Below are 16,989 nucleotides of genomic sequence, written 5' to 3'. Positions count from 1 at the left end.
ACCGCTCCACCAGAAGTATGGTTTCAAATCTTGGTACATCTTGGTGGTGCCGGGATGTAGAGAATATGGTGTAGAATGAGCCTCCTCAAAGATCTCATTTCTAAGTTCCATACTACTCGGAACACAAACTCTGGCTTTATACAAAAGCATCCCACTGTCTGACACTGAAAAGTCCTTGGCTTGACCAGCCAACACCTCATCTCGGATCTTCACTAACTCCGGATCTGTCATCTGAGCGACTTTTATTCTGTCCAACAGATCAGATTGCAGCGTTAAGTTGTGAAGCTGACCTACCACAAACTCAATGCTGGATCTAACCATATCCTCTGCTAGCTGAGGTGAGATCTGAATCATACTAGCTACTTGCCCGGGACCCTTTCTGCTCAGGGCATCGACCACTACATTGGCTTTCCCGGGATGATAGAGGATCTCACAATCGTAATCCTTCACTAATTCCAACCAACGCCTTTGTCTCATGTTCAAATCTTTCTGAGTAAAGAAATACTTGAGACTTTTATGGTCGGTATAGATCTCACACTTCTCCCCGTAAAGGTAATGCCGCCAAATCTTCAGTGCAAAAACCACTGCGGCCAATTCTAAATCATGAGTCGGGTATCGCTGTTCATAATCCTTTAACTGACGGGAGGCATAAGCGATGACCCGATCGACTTGCATCAATACACACCCCAAACCCTGTTTGGATGCGTCCTGATAGAACTACGAACTTCTCCTTGTCCGAAGGCAAAGCTAGCACCGGAGCAGTAACCAACCTCTGCTTCAGCTCCTGAAAGCTAGCTTCGCACTTATCTGACCAAATAAACCGCTGATTCTTCTTTGTAAGCTCGGTTAGGGGCATTGAGATTTTGGAGAACCCCTCCACGAACCTACGGTAATACCCAGCTAATCCCAAGAAGCTTCTGATCTCTGTCACTGTCTTCGGTCTCGGCCAATCCCTGACGGATTCAATCTTCCCGGGATCCACCTTGATCCCATCTTTACTCACAATGTGCCCTAGGAAGGACACATGAGACAACCAGAACTCACATTTCTTGAACTTGGCGTAAAGCTTATGTTCTCGAAGTCGTTGCAGTACCATCTGAAGATGTAACTCATGCTCCTCTTCTGATTGAGAGTACACGAGGATGTCGTCGATAAACACAATCACACAGATATCGAGGAAATCCTTGAATACCCTATTCATCAGGTCCATGAATGCTGCAGGAGCATTGGTTAGTCCGAATGACATAACCAGAAACTCGTAATGTCCATACCTAGTGCGGAAAGCCGTCTTTGGAATGTCCTCCTCTCGGATTCTCAGGCGATGATAACCCGAACGGAGATCAATCTTAGAAAAGACCGTCTTCCCCTGAAGCTGATCGAACAAGTCATCGATCCTAGGTAATGGATATTTATTCTTCACCGTCAGCTTGTTCAACTCCCTGTAGTCGATGCACATCCTCATAGATCCATCCTTCTTCTTGACGAACAAAACCGGGGCTCCCCAGGGTGATACACTGGGCCGAATGAACCCTATGTCAAGCAACCCTTGGAGCTGAATCTTTAATTCCTTAAGTTCAGCTGGAGCCATCCTATACGGGGCTTTGGAAACCGGATCCACCCCTGGTGCCAAGTCAATCACAAAATCAATCTCCCGCTGAGGTGGTAACCCTGGAAGTTCTTCGGGAAAAACGTCCAAAAATTCCCGAACCACTCGATGTCCTACGGCCGAATGGTGTACGGCCGAGTGGTGTCCACCACCACGGCCAGAAACCCTAAGCACCCGCCGTGCAACAATTCTCTCGCTGACATAGCCGAGATCACCGGAATCCGAGATCCCTGAACTGAACCCACAAATACAAACGGTTCTTCACTTTCCGGTTGGAAGACCACCATCTTCCTTTTACAGTCAATGCTCGCCGAATATTTAGATAGGAAATCCATTCCTAAAATAATATCAAATTCGACTAAGCTCATCTCTATCAGATCAGCGCTTAACTCTCTACCATCTATCCTGATCGGCATAGACCTAATCCACCTATTGGAGATAACCAATTCTCCGCGGAGTAACGGGGTTCCAAACCCCGATTCATATCTATCATAGGGTCTACCCAATTTACTAAAGACTCGGCCGCCACATAAGAATGTGTAGCCCCATAATCAAACGACGACGAATATAACGAGTTGTTAATAAAAGGCGACTGTGACAGGCGATGGGTGGCATCCGCATCGGCTGCGTGATAGCGAACACCACAGGTTTGGAGTGGGTATCGCTGGAGCTCTCGGTGCCTCTGGTCGGAGCTGGGGACATTCCCTCTTGAAGTGTCCGGGCATGCCACAATGAAAGCATCCCTGACCTTTGCACTCGCCCCGATGGTGCCTCTTGCAGCTAGGGCACTCAGGATAGGAGAATCGGGTCTCAGTGCCACCAGGACGACTCCTCTCGTTGCGGTTCCCCGGAACCTCTTGTTCGACTCGAGCCGCCGGAAGCGTGGGTGCTCTCTTCCTCGATCAATGGCCGAACCACTACTCCCCCTGCTATAGCACGATGCGGGAGGGGTAGGAGCCCCGCCACCAACCGAGTATCTTGGGCCGATTCGACATACACCCCACCGCGCCCTCGGCTCGCGGTGCCTTCTCCACCATCCGAGCATAGGTGGTCTTGTCGTCGGTGGTGATCATCAGGTCATGCCTGATCTTGGGATTCAACCCGTCTAGATACTTCTCCTTCTTACTGAAATCGGTCGGCACGATTCCCGAGGCTAACCTCGCCAACCGATCAAACTGAGTAGTATACTCAGTGACGCTCATGTTCTCCCGCTGGGTCAGGTGAACGAACTCTTTCCTCTTGGCGCTTCTGACCGCCTCATTGTAATACTTTGCGTTGAAGAGTTCTGGAACCTTTCCCAGTCATGGTGGTGACGTCATGGATGCCGAGACACCATGTCCCACCATACCAACGCGTCCTCCCAGGAACCGAAACGTGGCGCACACCACTCGTCGTTACTGGGGTGACACCCATGAAATTCAAAATCTTGGTGATCACCGTCAGCCACTGCTCGGCTTTCATCACGTCCGGACCTCCCAGGAAAACCGGAGGTGCTTGCTTCCGGAACCGCTCATACAATGGTTCCAATCTATGGGCCGCCACCATAATCTCGGCACAGGCGGCGAGGGCGGGTGCCCGCGGAACTATGGGCACGAGGCTGCGGGAGCACCTCGCTGTCTCAACCTACGAATCTCGAGGTCTTGTTCTTCGATCCGGGCTTGCATTTCCGCAAACCGCAACTCCCGATTCGGGGCTCCACGATCGGGTGGGGAGCACAGGCGGCTGTGGCGGGTTCTCATCACCCGGCCACGAGCCCCGCCTCGGGGACCTCTACCTCGGCCCCCAGCGGGTGGGGAAGCCGAGCTCCACGACCTTGATTCGACCTGCGGAGTTGCCACGACTCTGGTAGTCCGCCCGGCGTCCATGCGATTAGAACCGCCTGCGAAACCAAGAGTTGGCATATCAGGTCGTATTCAAGGAGAGCTTACTAATGCCGCTTAATTTGGAAATTAAAAACGAAACATGCGCCTATTCTACTATCAGGCTACTAACATGCTTCCTAACAGGCTTTTCTTTTTCATAACTGAATAAAATAAACTACTAAAGCAATAAAGGCTTACTGAACCGTGAACCGAGCTAGCTGCCGATGATGATTGTACATGTCGTGACGATCTTCGGAAGACAACACAGCGGCTACGATACCAAATTGTAACACCCTAACTACCTTAGGCGTATTACGTGATTTTTAAACGTACTGTGCAGCTCGTTGCTAATCAACGAGGTTTATGGAAAAACGTGATTAATTAAAATTTTTTCTTTTTAATTAAACTTATAAACCATATTACAAAAGACTCGGGATCCCGATTATAAAATCATTTACAAAAAGATTTAACTGTTTAACTGTTGCATAAAATAAAAGTCGTCTAACGACCGATTACAAAAATTCAGCCTTGCGCCCGAGGATCGTACGCTCCAGCCTAACCGCCCCGACATGTACAATCTCATAAGCTCGCTCACGGTCCATCAGCTATAGCCTTGCCTTTACCTACACATAAACATAAACTGTGAGTCGACAGACTCAGTAAGAAAAGCATAATAATATCATACATAATTCTAACTGCCGTGTCCAACACGATGCCGAGTCCCGCTCTTGCCATGTCCAACATGGTGCGAGCCCTTCTTGCCATGTCCAACATGGTGCCGAGTTTTGAACGTTCATAGGGACGGTACTATTGACGGGTATCCTCCGATCGGTCGAGCCGGTCATACTCATTCTTGGTCATACTCAGGCTGTCACAGACGGGATAGGTCAATAGACCGAACCACCAACCAAATGTCGGCTGATCGGTCGAGCCGGTCATACTCATTGCTTGGTCATACTCCAGCCTGTACCGACGTGACAGGGTTGGATGGTTCGAAGCCTATATACATAACTAATGTAATCTAGCAGGCTTCCTACATGCACGCTAAACATGTAATCTACATATGCATATTGTTATACTAATCTTACCTGGATTCCGAATTCAGGTGTGCCGGTCAACTTGAGTGGAACTTAGCTGAGCGGCGGATTACAGGCTCCTAAACCGTAAAAATCACAACACCGATAACTGACACGCTAAATCACAACGGGGACAAAGGTTTTAAAACCAAACTTAACCTATCGTAACTTAATACTAAAATACCCCCAAACTAGCGAGAGAACAAAGCATGCGAAAACCCGAAACTAGCACGAAACGGCAAGTTGAGAAAAGCCGGTTTCTCACCCTGCGCAAAATCCGGGTAACCGGTTTTACATGCGATGTAAAGCGGATTAGCCGGTTTTACCCAGAAAAACCCCAAAAAACATTTCACCAACCAAAACGTTTCCAAACTCAACCAAACTTTCCAGACCTGCTAATTAGACCCTAATAAACATTTTCCAAGTGATAAAACAAAGCTTCAAGCACAGAATCAAAATTTGCCATTAAAGCTCAAGCTTTGAGTTCTAAACTCAAGCTTGAGCAAAACCACCTAGCATGCATTCAAACCCACTCAAATCTACTAAAACATACATAAAATCACCTCTGAAAACTATTAAAAACAATAGCAACATCACAGTAACAGATTCACAACATTTCTTCAAAAACCACATATTTTACATAGAAAGTTCAAAGCTTTAAACAAGGTACTAAACATGCATTTCTAACAGCTTAAATAACCTCAAAATAACATACATACATTCCAGAAATAAACCATAAAACCCAGCAGTAATTACAACTAAGAATCCATGCATGCATCACCAACTTTTCATCAAAATTCAACAAAACACAAAGAGAAGTTACAAGAGCTAACCTAGCTTGAAGTGGACCTTAAAATGAGATGAATTAGCAAGCAACTTCAATGGAGAAATCAGCTCCTTGCTGCTCCAAGGCTTGGCCGAAAAGAGAGAGGCTTGAGAGAGAGAGAGAGAGAGCTTTTTTTGAAAATTCTATTTTCTATTTTCTAAACTTATGACTTTGAGTGAAATGAAAATAAAGGAAAAGAAGGCTTTGACTAATAATCTATTTCAGCCAAATAAACATTAAAAATAAACATTTAATTTTCAAATAAAAGTCACTAAAAGACAAAAAGTCATTGGGGCAAAAAGACCATTTTGCCCCTCCACACTAAAATCACATAAATCATACTAAAGGGGTATTTTTGGGAAATTCTAAATTCCCGGCCATTCCCGACATTCCCAATGTCTAAAACCCGTCCCCAAACTACTAACATACTAAGTTGTGATTTTTACTGAGCCAAACGCCGAGTTCCAAAATACCGGGCACCGGAAATGCAAAATATGCAAGATACTGAATAACATAAATTACAGTAATAAATTATTTAAATAGCTATAAATAATTTCATAATTAATCACAATCAACTGATAATTTCCAAATTAACTAAGCGGGCTTTACATAACCTTTTCTCAACCCAATTACTAGAACCTTTGCCTTTCTCCCAAGTAAATGGATAACCTTCCAAGTGTAAATCAACCAACCCGCATTGATCAAGAGCATTACGAAACCCATCCACTAGCCAATTGGGATAGCTTTGGCCTCCCCTCTTCTCATCTTGACCCCCTAAGTTGTTCATATCTCCAATCAAGCACCAAGGAAGTTGTGATTCCAAATTCAGAGAACGAAAAAGATCCCAAGTATTCCTTCTTAAAGCACGGTTCGGTTCACCATATATGCCTGTCAACCTCCAAAGTCGCGACTCATCTTCATGTATAATGACATCAATATGGTTTCTAGAAAACCCTCTTAGTTCGGCCAATTTTTGTTCCCTCCAAAGTAAAGCTAGCCCACCACTATGACCTTGGGCTTCTACCACAAAGCAACCCTCAAAACCCAATGTAACTCTCACTCTTTCCACTACATCTTTTCTACATAATGTCTCACAAAGAAAAATTATGTCGGGCCTCTTTTGAACAACCAAGTCCTTAAGGAATTGAACGGCCCGTGGGTTCCCAAGCCCACGACAATTCCAACTTAAAGAAATCATGATGAATGGCGGGCCTGGAACCCAGAACCCGCCAACATATCGTTTTTTGGACCCACTTCCAACACATGTCCATCTTGTTCCATATCAACAATAGTCAACCCTCCTTTGGCCAAACCAATTCCATTCGGCCCAATAAAATCACTAGGCCCGCCCACCCCACTACCTATCTTACCCCCAACCCGTTTCCTCTTTGGATCATTATAAATAATAAAATCCTCTCTATTATTCCCATGTATATCCTTATCACCATCATTTAAATTTCCTTCCACCATTTTCTCCCTCATATCACGAATAATAACTCCCCCCTCCACTAATCCTGTTGCCAACCCACGATCCCCATATCCCCCAATCAACTCCCCATTCAACTCCCCAATCACCTCCGTCGGTCCTCCCCCTGCCATCACTGGAGTTACAGGTCTCGAGCTCCCCTCCCCTCTCTCGGAAATCCCTCCTACAGCCCCTGACCGGAGCCATCTTGCTCCAATCTTCTCAGATGTACGCCTACTGTTGGCCTTCAAGAACATCCCGTAAGGCTTTTGAATCAAGTGAGCAGGTGTATGAAATAATTTCGGACAAAAACGTTCCGAATGGCCCAATATACCACAAATAAAACAAAAAGTAGAGAGGTTCTCATACTTAAAATTCGCCCAAAACCAACTCCGATCCTCACGAAAGATTTTCATTCTTCTCCGCAACAGTTTATCGACATCAATTGTCACTCGAACTCTCATATATTCCCTCCATACGCCTGAAAAATTGTTGATATCCGATTCCACAAACTTGCCCATTAAATTTCCTATATCCGTGACCACCTTCAAAGACTGAAACCCATGTTCAAGATCATATATATGAACCCACAAGTCTAGAAAATGAAGATTCACACTCCTGGGGTTCTCCCCTTCCTTCAATCTATGGAGAATAAGTTGTTTCTTATTGAAAGTCCAAGGACTTCCTGTGATCACCCTATCAATGTCTATCTCATGATAAAATTGAAATAAAAATAGATTAGAGTTTAGTTCCTTTACGTACATTCCTTTGCCTGGTTGCCATAGAAATGCCATCATATTTTGAAAAGCATCAAAATCGCTAACTCTGCCAGAGAGGAGTTTCCCAATTAGACACCATCGAGTATCAATGACCAGTTCTTCTTGTTCGACAAGTGAGGCAACTAAGCCAACCTCATCCTCTTCCTCCGATTCCAATGATGCCCATTGATCTTCCAATCCTTGTAAATCCATGATTCAATCGACCAGAACACCAGTACAGCAACATTATTTCAAATCCACACAGAGCACTCAAAAGAGGGACTTATCAAACATACCAAAAGGTAGAAATATCAAAGATCATAATGGGAGAAATATCAAAGATCATAAGAGATTGAAGTCCTTTATGGAAGACTATTCTCTTGGTGACATTGAATATACAGGTTGCTTTTTCACTTAGAATAATAAGTAAGATGGAGAGTAAAAGTGTTCGTAAAACTAGATCGAATTTCAGGAAATAGTTTGTGGGCTGATAGCTAATCTTATTTTTTTAAACAAATAAGATTAGTAGAATTACTTGAATGATCCACACCTTAGGTACATATATATACTATTAGGTATTAGTAATATGTAATATGTTTACTTAAGATTGTATTAAAATTACTATCACCTAATTATTAATTTAAAATAGAAAAAACTAAACCTAATCTCAATTATATTATTTAAATGTATAAAATTTAATTTAGTTTAAATTTATTTATAACAAAATATATCTAATCGATTTTATTAAACAATAAAATAAGTAAATAAATTTATATATTTTAAACAAAATAACTAATAATTTGGTTATAATTTATAATTAGCTAATTATATTAAAGTCCAAATTTAAATTAAAATTATATAAAAATAATTATTTAATTTTGTTGGTACTTTTAAATTAAATTTAGATATTTAAAACTAGTTTTTTTTTCAGGAATAAAAAGATAATTAATTAGTTGATTTAACGGTGTTATAAGTTTTAGCCGTTAATTTTAACGAAAAAAAAGCTATTAAATTAACAATTTGTGTTAAATAACCGTATTTAATATAAGAGTGATATATTTATTTAATGAAAAGGAGAACACTGCAAAAGTTAAGACAAAGCAATATCTACTATCACATCTTTGACAAAAACCTATGTGATTAAAAAAAATTAGGTTCCTTTATATAACAACTAGGGAATACATCCGCGTTTCACGTGATTTTAATAATCTTTTAAAATTTTACATTAAAAAAAATTAGTTACGAATAAAATTTCAAGTCTAATACTATTTTATATTTTTTTTATGAGTAGTATAAAATTATATAAATATTTATGTAAAATTTCTTTTATTTGTGATTAGCACAAATATTAATTATAGTACAATAAAAATAAAAGCACATTTCAGATAAAGTTATTTATAATAAAATAGAACTATTAAAAATATAAATTTTTTTAAATGAATCAAATATTATAAAAATTTATAAATTTTTCTGTAATTAAAAAAATTATCATTTTTTAATTATTCATTTATAACAAAATTTAATTTTTTATTCATATATATTTAAATTAAATATTTTTATAGTTTTTTTTATTTATATAAAAATATTAATTTAAGTATTAATAATTTAAACATTGTAAATTTTTAACGTTTTTATTGAATGAGGGGTAAATATTTTAAAATATTATTTATTATTTTTTTGTTGCAAAAATTTATTAAATTAATGAATCATGATGTGTTATTTTTTTTTTATTACTATTATTATTTATAATATTAATTGTTTGTATTAATTTTTAAGTTAAACTAATATTATTATTTTAATTGATGAATATTTTTGTTTCTTCTCTTTTCTAGTGCCACATTACTTTTTAAACTCAATTAACATGTATATACATAAACTAATTAAGATGTATATTCAAAGCAATTAGGAAATGAAAAATTACAAATATTATAAGTAAATGGAAAAATATTAATTTTTGAATATTTACATAAAGTTGATCAATTGAATATATATTTATATATAATTATATAAAATTAATTGGGTAAGGTATTCAATTGCCCGAGAGAAACAATATTAATTATTTTTGGACAAATCAATGTGAATGAAGAAATATTTTACTTGTAGTATTTTTTTAATGAAATATAATATTGTGTTTACTTGTAGTTAATAAGTATAATACTCACATAGTTTATAAACAATTTGAGACTCTTACAAAATATATATATTACTTAGAAGACATATAATAAAATAGATAAATGGTAAGAAAATGTTCATATATATTGAGAAAAAAATTATGTTTAGTTTCATTTAAAATAATTTAGTTTGAATATTTTGTTAGGCTAATAAAAATATAGAATTCTATATATAAAATCTTAAAATAAAATTAACTCATAATAAATTATATATAATTATATATTACATCAAATATAAAAAACTTATAAAATAAATATTCATTAAATAATTATTTTTAAAATATAATAATGAAATGTATATTAGATGAAAGATAAAAAAAAAATTATAAGACATTAAAAGTAAATTAATAAAAACTCACAGGGTAAGAAATTAATCAATCACCCATATACAAAAATATTTTTGGATGAATATGGCATGAAAAGAATAATATTTATAACCTACATGGATGATGTCTACATAATTTATAAACAATGTGGGACATTTAGTTCCATGTATTTTGTAGTTCTTTTTTAAACAAAATAGAAAAAATTCACAAAATTTTAAAAATAGATCAAAAAAAATCTAAGATGTCACCTAAATTTATTTTGTGCTTTCCTTTATATTATATATAAATTTTTTCCTAAAAATTTTAGAAAAACAAAGTAAGAGAGGAAAACTAACAAAACAAAAAAAGAAATATATAAAAAATAAAAAATGATATAAAAATAAAGATGCTCAATAATTTAGTGTTTCTCGCTGAAATAAAATACAACTTCATTAAATGACGTGATGTGTTCTAATTCTGATGAAGTCTTTTTAGAGCCCCTATAAAAAAACTTCCTATATATATAGTACTACATCTCCATTAACATGACTACATAATCACAATAATAAAAATATAGGCAAGTTGCAATTAAGAAAATTATTTTTGATAATTAGCTCAAATATCAGTTCACTTAGCCGGCTCCATGATCATTGGCTCGATTAGTTAGTTGAGCTTACTTGAACCATCTTATGATCTGATTAATTTAACTTAATTAATTAATATCCTTATCCCTAATTACCTAAAGATAATGAAATATATAAATAAAATAATAATAAAACACCAACAAAAAAACTAATAAAATTATTCAAGAATAGAAAGTCAAACCAAACAAAATTTCATCTTAAAGATCATTTCCCATTTGGCACAAAAAAAATAGTTTGTGGGAGTAAATTTACATCAAATTTTAGTATTGTGCACCAATATATAATTACAAAATTTTAATGTAAAATCTAATATTTATTTAATATTTTTATTACAAAAAGTAAAAATTAATAACTTTCTTATTTTTTTTATTTTTATTTTTATATATAAGACAATAAAAAAATATAAATATTTAATAATTTAATGCTATAGTTAAACATACTAATAAATTAATACAAATGATATAAATACAAATAAAAAAAATAATACATTTATTGTTATGTAAATTTTATACTGTGTCAAATTTGGTACAAGTTTTACAATGTGTTAAATTTACATCACTTCTTGATACATTATTAGAGTATATTTTTTGTAAATGAGCTATATTAATAATTGAGTATGAATGATTTATAGGGTTTATTAGCTACTAATCTTAACTTCATAATTACATTTGAGTAATTTGGTAAGTAATATATTTAGTGTTATTAAATCTAAAGAAAAACATTTAGCTCAACAAATAAATATAAAAAAAATGATATGTGTACTTAAAAAAATACCCTAAAATAATATTACATACAGTCAAAATGTTTCAGTCTAAATAAACATTGGATACAAAACATATCATCATATTGTATGTGATTTTTGTTTAGATTTTGGGTTAAAATAATTATAAAAGGAAGAAGCTGCCCTTGTTCAAATGCCTCCACGTGTCGGCAATCTATACGAATCTAGTACTTTCTTTCTGAGTATCCTAGGTTATGATTCTTCTATTCCCCACGCGCATTACTTTCAGTTTTCCACGCTCCAGCTTTAGCATGACACGTGTACTTTACCGTACAGAAATACAAATCTGCGATTTTCCTTTCTCTCTACTCTCAACCAATAATCCTTTGTTAAAAAATAAAAAAAAGTGTCAACCAATGCTATGGTGGAGACTCTTCATTTGATTTTCTTGTAGTAAATTGAGTAATGATTGTCTTACTTTTAAATTACACACAAAAATGATATTGGAGATTTTTACAAAGGGTAAATATTATTTTGGACCCTCTGTTTAATAAAAGTTACCAATTGGACTCTGTGTTTTGTTAAATGACAAAATAGACCATGTATTTTCTAAAATAGTACAAATAGGACTCTGAATTGATTTTTTGTCAAAATAAAATTTAATTATAATCCAATCTAAAAGTGTTATGACAAAACTGTTTACATTTTTTTGTATCTGTTCGTATTAAGCATTGTCTTCAAGTTGGTTGTATTAAAAAAAAATTGTTAAAAATTAAGCTCAGGGTCCTATTTTTACTATTTTATAAAATACAGGGTCCATTTTGTCATTCAACAAAACACAGGGTCCATTCTGTAATTTTTGCAAAACACAGGGTCCAAAATAGTATTTACCCTTTTTATAAAGCACTCGAAAAGTAGGTGTTCTCAATATATCTTCGCAAAAATTGGTGGTTTAAGAATTCTTTAAGTGTTTCGATACCAAGAGAGCATTTTTTTTCTTTTTTGTTATGTTTGTGTTTATATAAGTTGTAATTATTTAGGTTTATATGTATATTTTTACAAAATTATAAATAGTTTATAGTATTAAAAAATTAAATTTAAATAATTATTACTTACTACATGTATATAAGAAAAAATAGTCACACGTCCAACATAATATTTAAATCTTATTTTTTAACTATTTGAATTATTTTTAAAAATTTATAAGTAACCCTAAATAATTATAACGTTTGTGCATGCTCGGGAAAAAAAGTCAGGCTAAAAACTAAAAAGTTTTCCTGAATGCCAAACATATAAAAAATTTACCGAAACACCCAAATTAACCCCGAAATTCTCCAAGTAAGAACTTCGACGTCGCCTTTTAAAAAGGAGACTTGAAAAGATTTGTAAACTCTAACTAGGACTCAATCATGGGTCCTCACAAAGCCCAACAACAACCAAATGTGCGAGGGCTAAGGCTCACACGACCCTCGGCCCAAGTGGCACCAATACGAGCAAGACTCGTGTCTTGCGGGTCACCTGCTATCAATGAGCCCCGAGCTAGGAAACTCTCCATACGATCCCAATGGGACCCCGGGCTATCTCAATTATAAATAAGATAAAATAATAATTAAACTTAAATATAATACTAAATATTATAATTCTATAATTAAAACTATTAAAACTTGAAAAGTTAAGATTTGTATATTAATTTATTTATAGGGTATGATATAAAAATTGAGTATTTATGAGTATATATTTAAATTCTCATGATGTTAATAATTATTTTATATAATTATCTATAAAATATTGTTCAAAAATTATATAAATATAACTACGCCTATAAAATATACATATAATTTAGTAATTGTAAAAAAAATATGAAAAAGTAAAACACGAATTTAAGCCCGAATATGAAAATGGGTTGGGCTATTTAAGAAATACGAGCCGGCACCAGCAAAGTACGACACGAATTCGAGTACGACACAAAAATACTAGGTTTACAATTTAAAAATGTTAGCACAACACGATACAACCCATATTTTTTTGTGGCACGACACAACACGACTCGTTTTTTAAAAAATACAAATAAATATAAGTTGAGCCAATACAGCACGCATGAACTTATAATACTAGTGACAAGTCCCCAATATAGGACCCCATGCAACATCTCCTTCATTCATGCCACAAGCACCTTTGTGTGAGATCCCCGTCTCATAAAGGCTAGAGTACTTGAAGCTTTAAAAGGCACTCCATAAGGCTTAAAATACCGAAAACTTGCTCATATGAAGGGACCCATTAGGAAGATAGATACTTAGTAGTATCCAAAGCATGCTATAATAGCACAAAATGAACCAACGCGTCAATGCAAAGACGATCATGACCCCTGCAAAGGCTGAGAGAGAGGTACGAGGGGTTACCCCTAAGAATTCAGGTAAAGTTTAGTTTTCATGTAATATTTTTTAAAAAAATTTAGGAATATTAAAAAGGAAAATTTACATCAAAAATATAAAAACTCAACAATATTACATCAATACCTTCACACGGCCCCTACTATTTTTTTTACTTTTTATAGTGTTTTATTTACACAAATACCACTTACACACTCCACTAGCATGCATGATGTTATTTGACAAGTTTTACACTCAATTTATTTTTTCTCCCTTTTTATCATCATTTTATTTTTATTTTTAGTTTCTTTTTTATTTTTTATTTTTTATTTTCATTTTTTGTTTGAAAATTTCTCCCACGATCAAAAATCTCTTTTCATCCAAAAAAGCTGATATCATTCATTGTCTTTAATTTTCTTCCTCTATCAACTGCCAACATTTTTTCTTCTTTTTTTCTTCTTCAATTTGTTTTATAAATGACCATTACTCGATCTTCATCTTTTCCCATCACCATTGCTGAAAAAACCTTCAAAAATAATTGTTAAATTTCTCACCAACAAATCTAAAGGCAAACGACCCATTGTTGAAGATGATGATTCACATTTTACTCTGCCTACAAATAAACATGATCATCGTCCTATTAAGAAGAAATCAAAGAGTAATGTTGCTGAAAATATTTCCCTCCCTGAAATTAAGAAAAGGAAGAATCAAGCTGATGAGAGTTTGAAGGGTTTTTTCTAGTTTCTTTATCATTTTGTCCTAACTTGCAATTTTACTTTTATTTTGGGTTGTGCATATTCTTTTAATTTTATTCTAGTATTTAGATTGTTTAGTTGTTTTAATGTTTGTGTAGTGTTATTTTTGTTTAGTGTTATTTTATCATTTGTGCAACTGTTGAATACTCAGCTTTCTCGCCAACTTGACACCAAAAGTATTATGAACTTGTAATGAAAGTTATAAATATATTAGATTTGACATACAACTTAAACAAAACCGTTATGCAACTCTTAAAAAACTAATATAGTAGGAATTTTAATAGCAATATATTTTGAACATGACATACAACTGTCTAGCAATTGTTATGTAACTTTAAAAAAACCATTGCAGTATAGAAAATTAATACCAATCTATCAAATTAGCTTTTTCATGTTGTGAGAGTTCTCATAGAAATTTAAAGAATTCAAATAAATGTCCTCTCTCTATTTGATCAGTTGCAGTTATATGTTTTCTTAGTTGCATTCCACTGCTTGTTTTAAGTTGTGTACCAGTTCATCATATTTGCAGTTCATTGAGATGAATTGGCCACTGACTTCGTAATTTACATAATTCATTGAGAAATAGAATTGCGTCCTGTACATGAGAATTTGAAAATTCATTTATTGGATGTCAACTATGAAAAAACTTAAATACAGCTATAATGCAACAATTATATACGTTATGCAAACTTACCACAATTGAGTTTTCCTTGTTTGAGTCGTGTATTTCAAATTTTGAGCACTGTTTATTTATATAATAGTATTTTATTAGCACACTATTAGACAACTGCTATACAAATAATTTTTTTACTGTTTTTTTTTCTATCTTTTTGCACTGATTAACAATCAGTTGTTCGTCAATATTATTTTTTTGTGGATAAATAACTGTTAGAATACTGTAAACCAACGTTAAATAAACCAATCAAAAATATTTAAAAAACTGACCATGTTATATATTGTATTTTAGGAGAGTGTTGGCTTTAATTATCGTGTGTGAATAAAATAGAAAGCCAACAATAATGCAACTTTAAAAAAAAAAAAAACAAAAATTTAAATCAATATTTCCAGATTTGTTGCGCTAGATGAATGTGAATTTTTTGTTATTGTCATTATTAGAATTGAATAATTACAGGATTAAAAATCTGGAAAACAACTTTAATGCAACAATTATAATATGATCAAATGTATTAATATGTGTATTTCAGATTATACTTTTTTTTTGGCTTGGTCGGGAACCCTAGTATATTGTTCGTTCATATCTGTATTTTTTTTGAATCTGTAATTCGAATATAGGAGAATTAGTTTGTGGAATCCGAATCGTAATTGATGGTGAATAGAATTTGTGTTTTCAAACTAGTTTATATGCAGTTTTTTTACCAATTGATAATGATTGATTTTCTGATTAATTCCTTCTTCTTCTCAGGTCACGTTACCGGAATTAATAGTGGATCATTGGCTGGTTGGGTTGATTTGCTATTGCCGCCGTTTGATCGCACGATGGCTTTGAGGATGAGAAGCGTGGTTCGTGTGTTTGTGCTGTCTAAAATTGTGTGTAAGAGGTATTCTTGTAATTTGTTTTATGTGGGCTGTATAATTGTTATAATGACCGACCCAATGTATTTTTATAATTTTTTTTTTATCTTTTTTGGTTATAATAGAGAAAAACCCTATTAAAAATTAAGTATTAAATTAAAAACTCAAATCCATTCAATCACTACAAAAAAAATCTTACTAAAAGTAAAAATTGTGACTAATTATATATTATCACGCTATGGCTAAAAAGTTCGTGACTAAATTATCAATACTTGTTGTAACTAAAAAGTTATCACTAAAGATAATTTTTTTTTTTGTAGTGAATTGGATTTTGAATCTTAATTAGATTAAATTAGATAATGAGTTTCAAATTGAATTAATTAGAATTAGATTAAAATAAAAGGTTAAATTGGATACTAAAAACAAATAATTTTGTTTTCTTTTTAAATATAGGTCAAGGGAGATAGTCTAACGTTATACTACTTATAACCAAAATGGTTCCAACCCTTCCCCACGCGCACCATTCCAATTTTTCCACGCCCCAAACTTTCACATCGACACGTGTCCCTTACAGTACAAATCTCTAATCTCCTCTCTCCCAAAGCGAGTGCCAACATATTATTGCATGCTGAGGCGCGTGGTTCCAAAAACCATGAAGTGGTTTTGTGAAGCCTAAAAAGGATCGCTCTTAGTTTTCGAAAATAAAGAGGTTTTAGTTAAACTGGCAGAGAAAGACACAACTACTAATCCTTCCTTAATATTTCCACAAAAACTATAATCTTTTTTTTTTCTTCCTCTCTCTTAACCCCCAAAAAAAAAAAAAAAATTCCCCTTCTCTTGGAGCTAGCCTACATTCCAACAAAAGTAAGATTTCTTTGCTCTAAGTGGTTTTGATTTC

Source organism: Cannabis sativa, chromosome 2 (assembly GCF_029168945.1).
Source record: "Cannabis sativa cultivar Pink pepper isolate KNU-18-1 chromosome 2, ASM2916894v1, whole genome shotgun sequence".
NCBI classification, from domain to species: Eukaryota; Viridiplantae; Streptophyta; class Magnoliopsida; order Rosales; family Cannabaceae; genus Cannabis; species Cannabis sativa.
This window is presented reverse-complemented; position numbering follows the sequence as displayed.